At 36.6% G+C, this 10,941-nt stretch overlaps 1 long non-coding RNA gene across 6 annotated transcripts; it reads left to right on the forward strand.

The window, feature by feature from the left end:
• The first annotated feature begins 5,664 nt into the window (after nt 1-5,664).
• Nucleotides 5,665-10,238, forward strand: LOC140175284 (uncharacterized). Of its 6 annotated transcripts, none has more exons than XR_011865431.1 (11): nt 5,680-6,372; nt 6,475-6,659; nt 6,975-7,049; nt 7,184-7,274; nt 7,377-7,425; nt 7,923-7,986; nt 8,099-8,185; nt 8,876-8,922; nt 9,011-9,108; nt 9,459-9,626; nt 9,732-10,238. It is a non-coding gene; the product is annotated as an uncharacterized lncRNA (long non-coding RNA). The 6 variants fall into 6 exon arrangements; XR_011865429.1 differs by having other exon boundaries at nt 9,011-9,053; XR_011865428.1 differs by lacking the exon at nt 7,923-7,986 and having other exon boundaries at nt 5,665-6,372.
• Nucleotides 10,239-10,941: the final 703 nt, after the last annotated feature.

The raw sequence follows: 10,941 nt of genomic DNA on the forward strand, positions 1-10,941 counted from the left end.
TATTTTTATTTTTTTTCTTTTTATTTTTTTAGTGTTACACCTTAATTAATAAACAAAAAAATAATATGAAATATTTTTTTTATGAGAGGATACAAGAAGAAGATAAGTATTATTTAAAAAAATATAAAACAAATAAATAATATCAAAATTTTTTAACTATGATATAATAATTTTTTTAGCCAATTAAGAGTTATTAAAAACAAGAATAATACCCAAAATATTTTTTACTACGAGACAGAAAATTTTTAACCAATTAAAATAAAGTCATCACACACAAAAGTAGTCCCAATATTTCTTAACTATGACATAATATCTATGATAAAATACACACGCACAATAAATATATATAAATATATATATATATATTCTTTTTTCTTTTAGTTTACATATCTATCTTTTATTTCATTAAATTTTTAAAGTGATAATTAATAAGTTATTCATGATAAAAATTGGAATATTGCTACATCATTAGTTTTATCTTTCCTTTTTTATTGTTCTTTCTTGAGAGAGGACAAAAAAAAAAAAATAAAAGCAGAACAAAGAAGAAAAAGATGCACAATAATAATGTGGAAAAAAAGAAAATGAGGAAAATAAAAAGACATAATAAAAGGAAAAGGAAGAAAAAAATACGCAAAAAAATAAGGAAAAGACGACGCTGTATATGAAGAAGAAGAGCGTGTGTACATAAGTGTGACTTTCACTATAAGAAAATCGTAGAGTACTATCGGATTTTCTGTCGGATTTAACGTCTCGTGTTACCGTCGGATTTATAGGCAAAAATTGAAAGTATTTTGTCGTGTCAAACATTTAATGTAAGATTCGCTATTTCAATGGTAAAATCGCTGGTAATAATTGGAGGGAAAATGGAAAATTTGGCGTGGATTCGTTATTGTCGGATAGGTCCGACGGTAACTTAATTTAGTGCGACGCAACATTTTGGTTACCCGCAAAACATTACCGTCGAATTTATTTGCAGTAAATTCGACGGTAACGAGCCTTAAAATTCGAAAAGCGAACCCTTCCCCCTTCATTTCGAATCTCCTCTTTCTCTCTCTACCTTCTCTTCTCCCTCTCTCTCTCTAACCCTCTCCCCGCCGCAACCCACTTTCGCCTCCCCTCACCCTCTGCATCCCACTCTCTTTCTATCCCTCTCCCTCGACATCCTCTCTAGCGGCCCCATCTCCCTCTCGCAGCGCCATCCACCTCTGCCAGCCGCCACCAACAACGCTGGCCCTCCAACATTCTCCCGTCGCCGCTATTGTCGTTGCAACCGTTGTTACTGCCGTCGCTATTGCCATCGTTACTGCTACCCCCTTCTTTGTTCTCTTTTCTACTCCTGCATTCTAGGTTCTTCTCATTTTAATATTAATTTCAATCTTTGTTTTAATTATCCTTAGTATCATTATAGATTTTAGTTGTTAATTAGTATTATGCTCGAGTTAGATTTAATTTTTAGTTTTTAGTTTTAGAGCATTTACGTTGTTAAGATAGGTTAGATTTAAAGTATTAGATTTTAAGTTGTTGAAAAGTGTTAGAAATTGTGAATGAATTGATTGTTTAAAATTGTTTGTTTGGATATTTTGCTAGAAATATTATGAATTATGCAGCTAGTATATTGTTAATGTTGACTTCTTGTCAATTAGAGTTGAAAGAATGCTTGGTTGTGCTATTTGATATGTTTGATGCTTTTGAATGGCAAGTGTTCGATAATATGCCTCTTACAATAATTGAGTTTTTGGTGTGTATGTAGTGATATAATACCAAATTAGTTTGTTTGTGAACCTCCTTTCAACCACTACATATCACACTTTAAAATTTTACTTTTGCACAAATTCACCATAAATTATTATTGTCTTTTGTATGTATATTAATATTTTTAGATTTGGTGAATTTAATTGAGTTTTGACTGATGTTGTGGATTGAGATTGGTTGGATTTGTAGGAACTTTAAAGGTGGATATATATCCAATTTTAGGGGAGGTTATGTCAATTTTTTTGAGATAATATAAATGTTGAAGGATTTGTGTTGTATATGCTGATTAGTGTTAATTGGTATTCTCTTTGCAGATATGACGAGAAGTAGCAGAGGTGTCACGAGTTGGCCTCGTGGTCGTGGTAGAGGGAGGGTTTTTACCAGTGCCTCAGGAACTTCTCAGTCATCGCCCTTTACCCCAACTATCCTGTCGACCCCTATGACGTCACAGGTGGGTCCACCAGACCAGCAGTTCATCATGATCTCGAACCCCAACTACGTGGCTCCTTCTGTATGCCCCCTCTAACTCCAACGACAAAGACCGTGGTGCCGAAATTCTCTAATGTGTCCTAGCCGGATTCGTCCTGATGGCATGCAGGCGTGAGTACTATTTTAATGTCTTTTATCCACAATTTATTTTGAATTTGTTAAGTTTTATGTATTTTTATGTGTTTGCTAAACTTAAGTTTTTTTCATTGATAAGTTTGCACCAAACAACAATCCATGCAGACAGGAGATCTCTAATGTGATTAAGTCCATGTATGACAACTCTTGGCCGAGCTACACAAAGATCCATGCTAAGACCAGAGAGCGATGGTTTCAGAAGTGGGCGGTAAGAAGCTAATGTTGTTGAATTAACTATATATTATTTCGACTAACTAATGTTGCTGAATTACTTTGTGCAGGAGAAATTTATATGGGATAGGAAAGATGATCTCGTGATTAGGAAGATCTACGACCACCGGATAGCTATACGACTTCAGTAGATGATGCAAGATGTTCGTGAGGGGCGCGACCGCCTAAAGATTTAGATCCGTCCATTTTAGTACTAATGAGGGAATTGAAGGTCCATTTTAGTACTAATGAGGGGTTTAGGCGACGTCATCTGATGAACAGAGCTAATAGGGCTTCGCCGAAGTCGTCAAAGTATACGGGTGGGTCGGCAACTTTCACAAAGACGAAGAGCATGCTGGTATATAGTTTGCTAATTTTTGTTAATTATTACTTGAATTGATTGTTACTTGATTTATTTTTCTTCTTGGTTTCAATATGTGTAGTCTAAGTTGTTGGACCATGTGGCGATATTGGCAAAGACCTTCAAGCATACTCATACGTTAAAGGCCAACAAGGACAAATTTGCTGATAAATGGTATGTAGCTCATTATGTGAGCTTTCAATTAATTCTAAGTTTGAAATGTATTCGGTTTAAATTCAATTAACTGTCATCATCCTAATCACAACGTGTGTTACACAAGAGAACTACATACAGAGACTGGATGTCGTGATCCAGCAATTTCAGCTTAGTGGGGACAACCCCAACTCTGATGCCTTAATCATCGATCCTGATAGGGTTTGGCGTGACTCTGCCTCTGATCACTATAAGAATTGCGTCTACGGGTTGGGGTCGTTCTTCGTCAGCGACCTTCGCACCTCCACATTGGTGGCTTCCTCTGTCACTGCCTTTGTCACCAGTCTTGCCGATCTCGAGAAAGTCGTCGATTTAAGAGAGTAGGTGCAAAAGCTCACATAGGAGTTTCACCAACAAGCACAGCAGTCTAAGGAAAGGTACAATGAGCTTATTGCACGCATGGGAGACACCATTTTCCTCAGGTTGGAGCTGAGGGAGGACCTGGAGTAGCTAGAGTGTTTGCGAGACCAAATGGCGGTGTACAACGAGCAGATGCGCGCTGGAGGTAGCGACGCTGGTGGTGGGATACCGACATCACCACCTAGTCCGCCGCCTCAGTAGGGGAAAGACAACAAAGATTCCTGTAGAGACCAAAGAGCGATGGTGGAACTCGGCCAAGGGTTGTCATACATAGACTTAATCACATTAAAGATCTCTTGTGTACATGCATTATTGTTTGGTACAAACCTATCAATGAAAAAAACTTAAGTTTAGGAAACACATAAAAACATATAAAACTTAACAAATTCAAAATAGATTGTGAATAAAAGGCATTAAAATTGTACTCTTGCCTGCTTGCCATTAAGACGAATCCTCATCCATTTGACGGGCGATGGTGGAAGGGCATCTGACTAGGACATATTAGAGGATTCCGGCACCACAGTCTCTGTCACTGGAGTTGGAGGGGGTGTAGTAGAAGGAACCATGTAGTTGGAGTTCAGAACCACGATGAACCGCTGGTCCAGTGGACCCACCTGTGATGTCACACGAGTCGACATGATAGTCAGGGTAGAGGGCGATGACTGAAAAGTCCCTGGGGCTCCGGTAGAAACCCCCCTCTACTACGACCACAAGGCCGACTCATGACACCTCTGCCACTTGTCGTCATATCTGCAAAGAGAATACCAATTAACACTAATCAGCATATACAACACAAATCCTTCAACATTTATATTATTTCAAAAAAAAATTGACATAACCTCCCCTAAAATTGGCAATATATCCACCTTTACAGTTTCCATAAATCTAACCAACCTCAATCCATAACATCAGTCAAAAATCAATTAAATTCACCAAATCTAAAAATATTAATACACATACAAAAGACAACAACAATTTACAGTGAATTTGTGCAAAAGTAAAATTTTAAAGTTTGATATGTAGTAATATAAAGTAAGTTCACAAACAAACCAATGTGACATTATGTCACTATATACACACCAAAAAATCAATTATTGCAAGAGGCATATTATCGAACACTTGGCATCCAAAAGCATCAAACATATCAAATAGCACAACCAGGTATTCTTTCAACTCTAGTTGACAAGAAGTCAACATTAACAATATAGTAGCTGCAGTAATTCACAACATTTCTAGGAGAATATCTAAACAATAATTTTAATTGATGAATTCATTTACAATTTCAAACACTTTTCAACAACGTAAAACCTAATACTTTAAATCTAACATATCTTAACAACGTAAATTCTCTAAAACTAAAAATTAAATATAACTCGAGCATAATACTAATTAACAATTAAAACATATAATAATACTAAGGATAACTAAGACAAAAATTGAAATTGATATTAAAATAAAGAAGAACCTGGAATGTAGGAGTAGAAAAGAGAAGGGGGCGGCAGTAATGGCGGCAGTAAGGGCGACAGTAACGGCGACAGTAGGGGTGGCAGTAACGACGATAGCAACGACGATAGCGGTGACGGGAGAACGTTGGAGGGACGGCGCTATTGGTGGCGGCTGGTAGAGGTGGATAGCGCGGTAAGAAGGAGATGGGGCTGCCAAAGAAGATGCCGAGGGAGAGGGCTAGAGAGAGAGAGTGGGCTACAGAGGGTGAGGGGAGAGGAGGCGGTGAAAGGGGGCTACAGAGGTGTTGCTGGCAATGGCAATACTAACCGAGCAGCAAGGAGAGGGTAGAAAGCGAAAGGGGGGATTCAAAATGAAGGGGGAAAGGGTTCGCGTTTCGAATTTTATGGCTCATTACCGTCGGATTTATTGCAGATAAATCCCTCGGCACACTTTTACAAGGGTGGCCACTTATTTGAAATTTGGCCACACTTTTTTATTGCCACGCTTGAAAAGCGTGGCCATAAAGGAAAATCGGCACGCTTTTACGAGCGTGGCCGCTGATTTGAAATTTGGCCACTCTTTTTTTTGGGGAAACCGACATGCTTAAAAAGCGTGGCTAGTTTGTCTTTCAATGGTCACCTTTTTAAATCGTGCCCATATCCTGTATTTATTTTGACACCCTACAAAAATGTGCTGATAGAGTTCCCTCCCCCAAAATTTAGTTTTCCACCCATTTTTTTCACATTTTACTCTTTTTTTCTAAGTTTTCAATTTTAACCCTTAAAAGTGATAACAACAGCACACTAATTTTACATTGTTGCCAAATTCACTTTTATCCCTTAAAGTGAAGCCGTGCCATCATCTTCGTCTTCACTTTCGAATCCTGCCTTCATCGTTCATCGTCATCTTCATCGTTCATCTTCATCGCCTTCATTGTCATCTGTGTAATTAGCCAATGACCGTCGCACCCATGCCTATCCTCTAACCCTCGCACCCGACCCTCTTTCTGTCGAACCCTATAGTTGTTTCTCAACCCTCGCACCCAACCCTCGCCCATCAACCCAACCCTGTTGCATACCGCTAACCCTAACCCCATGGCGCCTCCAAGTCTCCAACCCTAACCCCATCGCGCCTCCAACCTTAACCCTAGAGATTCATCGCGCTTCCGTTGAGCTTGGCTACCATCGTCTTTGTCTTCCCCATCTCCTCCTCATGACCCAGACCCAGAAAGCCCTAAGCCTCCATCTCTTCTCTCTTCTTCAAGCTGTGTCGCCGCTGCCGTCCTAGTGCTACCGTCCATCGCCGTTTCGAACCCTAAGCACCATATCAGGTTCTTCTCACTCTTCCTCTGATTACCAATGCACGAACCTAGATCTATTCTTATCTTCTCGAATCTCAAATCCAAGGTTTGCATCTAATGCTTTTCATTTTTTAATTTTTCTAGCTTTGCTTGCTGCATTATTGGTTGCTGATTATTCAGTGGATTTGATTTGTTGATGTATTTGCAGAAATCAGTTATTACATATGGTGTCCAACACCAGCAAAAAAAAAGGCCGCGCAGAAGAAGGCGGTAATAGCACCTAAGAGAGGAGGCAAGGCGGCTGTTTCGTCAAAGGCAGCAGCATCAACTTCAGCCTCGGATTGGATTTGCATCGGTATCCTCTGCTCACATCCCCTTTCCAGGGATATTAGGGTCAGTAATACTTTGGATGATGTTGAAATGAAATGAATGTAACATTTAGGGTTTTAAGTTTAGGAATGGAATAGTGTAAACTGTGATTAAACAGAGTTGTAGATGTCACGTCTTTGTTTAGTGTTCTGCTTCTCACTATTTGCACATCCTAAATGCTTATGCTCTATTAGTTCTTGGAGAGTTAAAGGAACATATCAATTAAATCTAAAGCTGAACATATCATTTTAAAATATATATTTATCTACTTGTGCATAGGTTTGATGTATATTTTTTGGTTTTGGCTGAATGTTATGAACATGAAAATTTATGACGCAGGTAGTTGGAGGAGATCCGCTTTTGAGGCTCATAGTAGTTGATTGATTCACTCTGCATCCTAGATGTCTAGTCAAGGTAAAACTAGATTTTTATAAAGTAGAGACGGAGAAGAGATGTTTGGTTTGTTTGGGTATGCTGATAAATCTTTCTGCTAAGATATTAAACTATCAATTAACTTGTTCTTGTATGTTCCTCCTTCTAAATTGCAGTCAGAAGCTGGGAAAAGCCTTCCATAAATTTGATGGCATAAAGGTTAATTTTAATAAGGCACGTGAGTGTTTCTAGAGAGCTCTTGATGAGGTAATATGTTCTCCTATTCTTCTTTATCTAATTCTTCCTGATAGATTTTATTCTTTTCTTGTACATCCACGGGTAACGTATTTGTTGATTATGAAACTGTAGGATCCTGAGAATGAGCATTTATAAGAAGTCCTTGGAAGTTACTTATAAGGTAATGGAATAGCTTTTGCCTTACAGTTTTATCTAAAATTAGCTTCCTGTTGCTGGTCATGTTTCTGCTATTTAGCGAAGGATTTATCTCTCAATAAGATCTTAGATTTTGATTTTTTTTTGTTTATCTCTCAATAAGATCTGAGATTTTGAGTTTTTGGTTGAATTTTTCAGATTTATTTTTTATTTTTTACATATATTTAACTAGTCTTGTTGTTGACTTGGAAAAATATGAAGAAAAAAGAATCAAAAGTGTGTGTATTTTTTTAATATTATGCCAGATGATTCGGATATTTTATGTCGCAGCTAATATGTTAAGGTTAAACATTGGGGACGTTTTCTATTAAAATCAACATTGGATCATTGGCATCAAAAGTTTACCTTTAGATTTGTCTGATCAGAGCAAAATATATAGTTTTTTTTGTTCCTAATCATCTGTGTAGTTGGAATCATTTTGGTTCACCTTGGATGATGAAAATTGTTCTTCTAATGTTGCAGTCTTGATTAACATGTTATTAGCCATATATCAACTTCTGTGTTTACAGAATAGATTTTGCTAAAGGCAAGTTTAAGTTCTCCCCATTTTTGTTTCTGTTACTTATGATTATATTTAACCTATTTGCCCCATTGTATCACTTCTATTCTAACTAGTCTCTGTGAACTGTGTGTCTCAGGTCCCAACATTGCACATGGAGATCCACAAAAATGGGCTTGTTCAGATGACTAGTGATGGGGCATCCTCTACACCTTCAAAAACAAAGGTTGGACTTACCGAAATTCCATTACATTTAACTCCTTTTTTTTCATGTTCACCAACTTTTTCTATTTTCTTTAAATCAACAACAACTTGTGATGTCAAGTTTAAGAAACTGCATTTTTGAAAATATTAAAATGCTAAAATTAGCTTGATTGGGATTGAAGATTGTTCCTGCGAAGATTGAATTATTTTGATTTTAGCATGCAGAGCCTCTTATTCATCTTTAGTGATGTTGAAATTTTTTACTGATTTAGCTGTTAATTATTTTACTGTTAATTGTTCCTAAATGGTTTTTCACTATCGATTTCAAACTTCTATCATAATTCTTTTTTTTAGTTAACATATACATACCAGGTTGTATTCATTTTTATTCTGGGGCTATTTGTTATCTTTCTCATTAAATTGTTAAAATAATTGTACTCTTTCAATCAATAATAAAAATTCATAAAAGTTAGGGTTATAATAGTAAAGGAAAGCAAACATTAGGCAAATTTACTGTGAGTAACTTGTAATAAATATTAGTGTGCTCAATTTTATGATCTTAAAAATCAGAATATACTGTATAGTACATACATATTTGCTGATTTTTTTATTTGGATGTTCAAATAGCTATGATATTCTCTGCTTTATTGCAACTCCAGCTTGCACAAAAATCCTTCGTATGCTGATAATGTGGATGATGAATAATGTTCAGGGGTTGATATTCATGGAATTCTTCTTCTGAGAACTTTGATTGGAAAGGTCAGAGGGCTGCATTGATTATTTTGCTTTTTAAAGTTTTAGAAATACATAGTTGCAAATTAAATGCAAGGATTCTTCTTTTGTTCAGATATTTGGCAGCATTGGATCAGTAGGAGAAGGCCTTACTTTAGGTAAAGAGGTCCTCTTGTCCATACTAGTGCTTGTATTGCTTCTTTGCTTGGACAAGTAAGTATGTACTACTCAGTATATGGTAGTATCGAAATGGTATGTTAAGAGTACAATATGCGCATAGTATGTGTTAGATCTTTCAGTATGTCCTTTCAATGCTTTGTTTCCTTAAATAAAGAGGCTAAAATGCAGTGGCAATACCACATGAAGTGTCCATTGTATTTTAACTGACCATTTAAATGAACCTTGCTTTATAATTTATTAACACTTGCACATTATATTACCTGAATTATCCTGTGATGCTGCTGTGCATTACTCTTTTAATACTATTTTTGTGTGATTTTCACTGAATATATATTTTACATGGAAGAAACTGATATAATCTGTTGGCGTCGTGTCTTGAGTAGGGTGGTTCCACTAAGTATCCTATAAATTCAAGATGGTTTCAAGTATTCAAAAGTGATCGAGATCGCTGAGATCTGGTAACTTGTGGGTCTGCAGTAGGAGTTGCTGCTGCATTTAGAGCTCCTATTGGTGGTGTATTATTTGCATTAGAAGAGGTAACATCTTAATTGGTAAGGAATTCTTAGTGACATGGCTCTTTTTTATTAGAAGGGGAAACATGGTAAATCATTCATCATATATATTTTTGTTTTGATTTGTTTCCTATACTCTCGAAGGTGGAGGAGTTAACTTACGTGGCGTGTCTTTTTCACTTTTGCTATTGCTGCTGTTGTAGTGCAAACTGCAACGGGATGGTGTAAGAATGAAAATTGCGAACATTTTGGGTCTGGCGGATTCATAATATGGGATATATCAGAGTAAAGATCTGTGCTTTCACCTTTTTCAGTGCCAGTTGAGTATTAAAGTTTTATTTTTGTCCTCTTCCATTGACTGATTTTATTTTTAGTGGTCAAGAGGATTATTCTTTTGTAGAGCTATTGCCAATGGTTATTATTAGGGTTACTGGAGGCCTACTAGGTAAGAGTTTTTACCTTTGTTTTGCATTTCAATGTATTATGAATTTTTTACATTTTGTAACTAAGTATAAGGAAATGGATATGTGACACTTGGAATTGTAATTCTTATTTTCTTGTTATGACTTTGATTTTTGGTACTTTATGATCAAAGCCTACTTTTGTGGTGACAAGTTTATATATAAGATTTTTTATGGGGAACTTTTATATATGTTGGATTGGTTGATATATATAACGTAAAATTGGTCTATGATTTAAAAATTATATATGAATTTTGCAAAAAATAAATGACAAAAAAAATCTCTAACCTAATTTATGGCCACGCTTAAAAAGTGTGGCTATATCTTACTATTGGCTTCAACAGGCACGCTTAATAAATGTGGCCATAACCTAAAAATTGGTACACTTTAAAAGTGTACCCATATCCTCATCTATTGGCATGCTTTTTAAGCGTACCCGTATCTTTCAGTAGTCATAAATAGCCACGCTTACCAAGCATAGCCATACATTACCTTATTAGCACGTTTAAAAAGTGTATCCATATCTTACCTTATTGGCACACTTTAAAAGCGTAACCAAAATAAACAATCTGGGACGCTTTAGAAGCGTGGCGATATGTGGACTTTTCGGTATGATTTTCAAGCATAGCTATAGGCTAACACCTATTGCCACGCTTTTAAACGTGGCAAGAGATATAAGCATGGCAAAAAAGAAAGCGTGCCGATAGATCCACAAAAGTGTGACGATAGAGCAATCGACACGCTCGCGGATGTGACCCTTTTAAAAGTGTACCGATAGCTCAAAAAGCGTGCGAAAAGCTATCGGTATGCTTTTAAGCACTTTTCGACACGCTTTAAAAGCGTGACAAAAAGCTTATTTTCTTGTAGTAATTCCTTCCTTCTTCATCTTTCTT

The sequence above is a fragment of the Arachis hypogaea genome, chromosome 9, assembly GCF_003086295.3.
Source record: "Arachis hypogaea cultivar Tifrunner chromosome 9, arahy.Tifrunner.gnm2.J5K5, whole genome shotgun sequence".
Classification (NCBI taxonomy): domain Eukaryota; kingdom Viridiplantae; phylum Streptophyta; class Magnoliopsida; order Fabales; family Fabaceae; genus Arachis; species Arachis hypogaea.